This window comes from Portunus trituberculatus, chromosome 10 (genome assembly GCF_017591435.1).
Source record: "Portunus trituberculatus isolate SZX2019 chromosome 10, ASM1759143v1, whole genome shotgun sequence".
Classification (NCBI taxonomy): domain Eukaryota; kingdom Metazoa; phylum Arthropoda; class Malacostraca; order Decapoda; family Portunidae; genus Portunus; species Portunus trituberculatus.
In genome coordinates this window covers 3,355,207-3,361,889 of record NC_059264.1, presented here as the reverse complement: position 1 = coordinate 3,361,889, position 6,683 = coordinate 3,355,207, and the positions used below count along the sequence as shown (strand labels likewise).

Here is a 6,683-nt window from a genome sequence, read left to right as displayed (position 1 = left end):
TTTAATTAATTTTTTTTAATGTGGAAACTGAAACTGGAGATGCTGAAATGAGGAGAAAAGTTGTAGTGTTACTTTGTATCATGTAAGGTTCATGAATTTAACTTTTTTTTTTCTTTCTCATTTTCTTTTTTCTTTTACTCACTCACTCACTAAACTGAATCTCTTACTCACTCACTCACTCACTTACTCACTCTCTTACTGCACCAAACCACACCTCCTCTCACTCACACACTCTTTCACTCACTCACTCACTCACTCACTCACTGCACCAAACTACACCTCCTCTCACTCACTCAATGCACCAACCCAGACCTCTCACTCACTCACTCACTCACTCATTCATTCAGCCATTACTAGTTATTATGGGCATTTATTTAGTATTATGTATGTTTATGTATCCTCTATATGTGTTCAGCCTTACACACACACACACACACACACACACACACACACACACACACACACACACACACAGGTAACTACAGTCAAGTCAAATCAATATCTGTGCAATAGTATATATCAGGAATAGAACATTTTTCTTATTTAATATTTCTACTTTTTAAACCATTTACAGCATTATTTCATTTATTTTTATTTATCTATTTTTTTTTTTTTTTCTCTTAATATATTGTACCTATGTGCTCACCATACTGCTATCTGTTAAAATGACCTTACGTGCCAAATAAGTTCACGAAATCACTGTCTGTTGTGTTCCTTTGTGTTCTATTATTATTATTTATAATTATTATTGCTCTTGTTGTTATTATTGTTATTCTTGTTGTTGTTGCTCAAATACGCATATAGTGAAGCTTAATTGTGTGTCTGAGGAATGACAGGGAAGTTTTGCCAAAGAGATGAGGAAAATTGATAGTGTTGTTTGGTGACTGAATGATTGTGAGGAAGGTAAAGATGGAGAATTAAGGAGATTGTGAGGAAGAAAAAGAATTAGGATAGGATGAAATGAAAAGAGAAATATATAAAGAAGTTTGTGAGGAAGAAAAAAGAAAAACAAGAATTAGTATATGAGGAAATGAAAAAGGAAATATATAAAGTAGATTGTGAGGAAGAAAACAAAAAACCCTGAAAATAAAGAATGGGAATATGACGAAATGGAAAGAAGAAAACGTGAAGAAGATTGTGAGGAAGGAGAAGATGAAGAATGAGGTTATGACGAAGGGAAAAGAAGTATAAAGATTGTGAGGAAGGAAAAGAAAAACTCCAAATATGACGACGTGGAAAGGGAATAAAGTGATACTATGACGAATTGAAAAAAAAAAATAATTAAAACCATGAGAAAGAAATAGATAAGCTAAAGAATGAAGTTATGTCAAAATTAAAAGAAAAAAAGGTCTAAAGAAAATATGATGAAAATATGATAAAGAAAAATAAAAGTTAAGAATGAGATGATGAAATGAAAGGGGAAAAAATATATTGAAGACTGTGAGGAAGAAAAGAAACAAATTAAGAATGAGGAAATGAAGAAAGGATTAAGAAAAATCTGAAAAGAAATTGTTATTGTTATTATTATGTTACGAATGAGAATTAAAAAAACAAGACACGAATGGAATAAGACATAGTAAATACATGAATAAGCAAAAAAATAAAAAGTAAAGAAAACTATAAGTGAGAACAAAATTAATGAAGTGGAAGAAAAAAAGCAAGAATTATAAAAAAAAATGAGAGAGAGAGAGAGAGAGAGAGAGAGAGAGAGAGAGAGAGGTTAATATTCTACCTGTTTTGCTTTTTCTTATATTTGTTTATTTAATTGCAACTGGTAAAGGTGAATCGTGGCGCGCGCACACACACACACACACACACACACACACACACACAAGACTTAGCAATGCAATGTTCTGTAAGTCGTGTTGAAGTGGCGAGCGAGTAAGACAGACAGGCAGACGGACGGACGTACGTACAAACAAACAGACAGACAGACAGACAGACAGACAGAGACACACACCACAAGGCACATCGCGCTAGCACTGTGATGCCAACTTAGTACATATACACTTAACAGTACGTGGCATATATGTTATTAGTATATACATATGCATATATATATATAAATAAATCATATATATATATAGTCTTTCTTCATGGTGCCAGCCCGCCACTCCATGCCGCGCGGTACAGTGATGGTGCCAGGATCTGAAACACTTCCCTCTCTCACCGCGACCATTTTCAAAGACCACAGAGACCAGTAGCCAAGTTCTAAAGAGTATTTGTCCTGTTGATAATGCGGGAAACTTGTTACCATGTCACTGATTTTATAAACATCCTTAAAAACTCGTGTCACTTCAACTTAATAATACAGAAAACTTGTTAACATGTCACTGAAATTACAGAAACATCCTCAAAAACCCGTGTCACTTCAACTAGAACCTTTAAAAATTGTGTTTCTACAGTTGATAATGCAGAAGACTTGTGAACATGTCACTAGAATTACAGAAAGACTTAAAAACTTGTCACTTCAACTAGACCCCTTTGAAAATAGTGAAGGTGCAGCGTGGAAGTGTTTCAGAGTAAGGGCCGTGTGGTGCGGCGGTGGCGGAGTGGTATAGAGTGGTACAGTGGGCGGGCTGCACCACGGAGGCCGGTCAGTAGCGTGTAGGCTATTTATAAACTGAATAAAGTGTCATTCTTTGTCAAGATGTTACCACGTGTGTCTCTTTTTTGCTCATAAGCCGTCATGCCCTGCCCTGTGTTGCGTTCAGACACATTAACCCCTTCAGTACCATGGCGCGTTTCCATATTCATTCTGGTGACTATTTGGTGCTTTTATACAACATCAGAAACTCGTGTGGGGTATTAAAATAGTGAAGACTGTGGCCATTAATCTTCTGACCTCCATAGACCCTTCCTAATGTCAATGAAATGGTTTTATCGTAGCCAAACTTTTAAAATGTCCCAAAAAATATTAGTCTCTTAAAATGTCCTGAAAACATGCCAAACTATCTTAAAATCCCCTAAAAGAACATGAGTCTTCATATTCACTCTGCTTACTAATTGCAGATTGTATACAGCTTCAGAAACTCAAATCGGGAATTAAAATAGTGAAGACTGTGGCCATTAACCTTCTGACCTCCATAGACCCTTCTTAATGTCAATAAAATGGTCTAATCCTACATAAAACTCAAGGTAAAAATGTGTCCCAGTACTGAAGGGGTTAAGAGTGTTTGGAGAGTGAGTGAGTGAGTGAGAGTTTGGTTCCTGTCGTGTGTTGCGTGTGGAAGAGTAAAGTTGAAAGCCACGTTAATGTTTTGAAGTGTTGCGAGAAAGGTCCGTATTTAGAAACGTTCTTCTCTCACCACGACTGTTTTCCAAGACCACAGGGATGACTGGCGGGGTTTTCAAGAGTGTTTCTACAGTTAATAGTGTAGAAATCACGTCACTCTGGCTCTAGAACCACAAAAACACTTAAAAAACGCTCTTCTCTGTCACCAAGACTATTTTCCAAGACCACAGGGATGAATAGCGGGGTTTTCAAGAGTGTTTCTACAGTTAAGTGTAAAAATCTTGTCACTCTGGCTCTAGAACTGTAAAAACACCTTAAAAAACTCTAGTAAATTAAATAAAGCCTTTTGAAATAGTGGAGATGAAGCACAGAAATATTTGAGAATGCTAGTGTTTGAGAGAGAGAGAGAGAGAGAGAGAGAGAGAGAGAGAGAGAGAGTTGGCTATGTAGAGTCTGTCATCGATCTCTAGCAGTATAGGGTGCACGAAAGAGTTAGTGCAGAAAACATGAATCTTTTGTCGTTTTGGAGCTAATAAGAATGTAACAGGAGAAACACTCTTGAAAACCCCGCCAATCATCTCTATGGCCTTGGAAAACAGTAATGGAGAGACAGCAAAGCGTTCACACAGTAGGCCTAGGAGCGTGAAAGAGTTAAAAGCAATATTTAGATAGCACAGTAAGCCAGGAGAGTGAAAGAGCGTAAAAGAGCAAGAATGTTGAAATGTTAGTGAGTGTTTGTACAGTAAGCCACTAAGCCAGTCTTCTTTTAGTGTCGAGCGTAGGAAAGCAAGATTTAGTTAGCACAATAAGCCGGGAAAGTGAGAGTTTAAGCAAGAGTATTGAAGAGTTAAATACAAGTTGGTGCAGTAAGCCAGGAAGCCAGTCTCAGTAAGCCAGTAAGCCAGTGTAGGAAAGCACGATATAGCTAGCACAATAAGCCACATGTGAAAAGTAAGAGTATTGAAGTTTAAGTACAAGTTGGTGCATTAAGCCAGTAAGCCAGCCTCTTTTAAGTGTCGAGTGTAGGAAAGCAAGATTCAGTGAGCACAGTAAGCCAGGAGCGTGAAAATTAAGAGTGTAAGAGCAAGAGTATTGAAATATTAGTGGGTGTTGATTTAGTAAGCCAGTAAGCCAGTCTTCCTTTTGTGTTGAGCGTCAGTGTGTCGTGCAGTAACCCAGTATGGATTCCCACAATGCAGTGTTTCTCTTCTGTGTTTCGCTCAGGCAAATTGAAAGATTAAGGATTTTGTTTTGTCATTACCTAACTTAACCCCTTCAGTATCATTACGCATTTCCATATTCACTCTGGTGACTATTTGGTGATTCTGTGCAGCTTCACAAACTCATGTGGGGCATTAAACTAGTGAAGACTGTGGCCATTAATCATCTGACCTCATTAGACTCTTCCTAATGTCAATGAAATGGTCTTAGCCGAATTTCTTAAAATGCCCTGAAAAACATTACATTGTCTTAAAATGCCCTGAAAACATGCTAAACTTCCTTAAAATGCCCTGAAAACATGCTAAACTTCCTTAAAATGCCCTGAACACATGCTAAACTTTCTTAAAATGCCCTGAAAACATGCTAAACTTTCTTAAAATGCCCTGAAAACATGTCAAACTGTCTTAAAATTCCCTAAAAAAAAACATGAGTTTCCATATTCATTTTGGTTACTATTTGATGATTTTCTACAGCTTCAGAAACGTATGTGGGGGATTAAACTAGTGAAGACTGTGGCCATTAATCTTCTGACTTCCATAAACCCTCCCAATGTCAATGAAATGGTCTAATGGTACACAAATCTCAAGGTAAAAATGCGTCCCAGTACTGAAGGGGTTAATCTTCCTCCTCATTTTGTATATTTTTTCTATGGCATTTATTTATTTTTTTCCTCTGGGTATTTTCTTCAACTATTATATATTAGTGTTCCCATAATGCATTTTTATATTTAATTAATTTTTTTCTTTTTTGCTAAGTTAATGTGCTGTTTTCTTTACTACTTTTCAATGTCATGTTTTGAATTAATGGCGTATTTTTTTTTTTTTTCTTAACTCAAGTAAAAAATTATGATGCATTTCTTTATTCAATTTATTTTATTTGCGTTTATTTTTTGGTTCTCTTTTGTTTTTTTTTTCCTAAGTTAATTTGTTGTTTTGTTTACTGTTTTGTAATGTTACGTTTTTATTTAGTTTTTGTATTTTTGCTAACTCAAATAAAGACACCATAATGCATTTCTTTATTCAATTTATTTTATTTGCGTTTATTTTTTGGTTCTCTTTTGTTTTGTTTTTCTTTCCTAAGTTAATTTGTTGTTTTGTTTACTGTTTTGTAATATTACGTTTTTATTTAGTTTTTGTATTTTTTTTTCTAACTCAATTAAAATGGAACCATGATGCATTTTTTTTTATTCAATCCATTTTATTTTCGTTAATTTTTTTTTCACTTTTCCTTTTTTCCTAAATTAAATCGTTGTTTTCTTTACTGTTTTTCAATGTTACGTTTTTATTTATTTTTTTCTAACTCAAGTAAAGAAACCGTGAAATATACGTAAAGGTAAGCATACACACACACACACACACACACACACACACACACACACACACACACACACACACACACACACACACCTATACAAATAACATTAATCATTGCCTTTAAACATATAACAAGTAAGAGAAATAACTTAAGTAATTTCAAAACAAACTTACCTTCAAAGAAACACGCTCAACAACATACAATAATAATAATAATAATAATAATAATACGTGTGTGTGTGTGTGTGTGTGTGTGTGTCATTTATCTATTTATTTTTCTGTTTATCTATCTATCTATCTACCTAATTTTGCCATTTATCCATTTATCTATCTATCTATATTTTCTCATCGTGTTTATAACCTACATTCTATCTATCTATCTATCTATCTATCCTATCTATCTACCAATCCCTCTATTATTAATCTATTTTATCTATCTCTATCACGATGTTTCAAATAGATTTCACTGCTCTATCTATCCACATCTATCTATCTATCAATTAACCCCTTCAGTACCATGACGCATTTCCATATTCATTCTGGTGACTATTTGGTGACTTTCTACACCTTCAGAAACTTACGTGAGGCCTTAGAATAGTGAAGACTGTGGCCATTAATCTTCTGACCTCCATAGACCCTTCCTAATGTCAATAAAATGGTCTAATGGTACAGAAAACTCAAGGTAAAAATGTGTCCCAGTACTGAAGGGGTTATTATGTACCGATCTACTCTCTCATCCATCTATTCTTTCTATACTTTCACTCCACTATCTATCTACTTATCCACTATCCACTGTCTATCTATCTACTCATCCACCTATTCCATCTATCAGTGTTAGTGTAAAGAAGCGTTTTTTTTACTCATATATACCTCAACCCTTATCTATCATATCCATTATATATCTATCCACTATC

General features: G+C 35.0%; 1 long non-coding RNA gene across 1 annotated transcript; it reads left to right on the top strand.

Annotated features, from left to right (window-relative positions):
• Nucleotides 1-221: 221 nt before the first annotated feature.
• LOC123502174 lies at nucleotides 222-2,082 on the top strand. Its single transcript, XR_006673812.1, has 2 exons — nucleotides 222-475; nucleotides 1,836-2,082. It is a non-coding gene; the product is annotated as an uncharacterized LOC123502174 (long non-coding RNA).
• The last annotated feature ends 4,601 nt before the right edge of the window (nucleotides 2,083-6,683 follow it).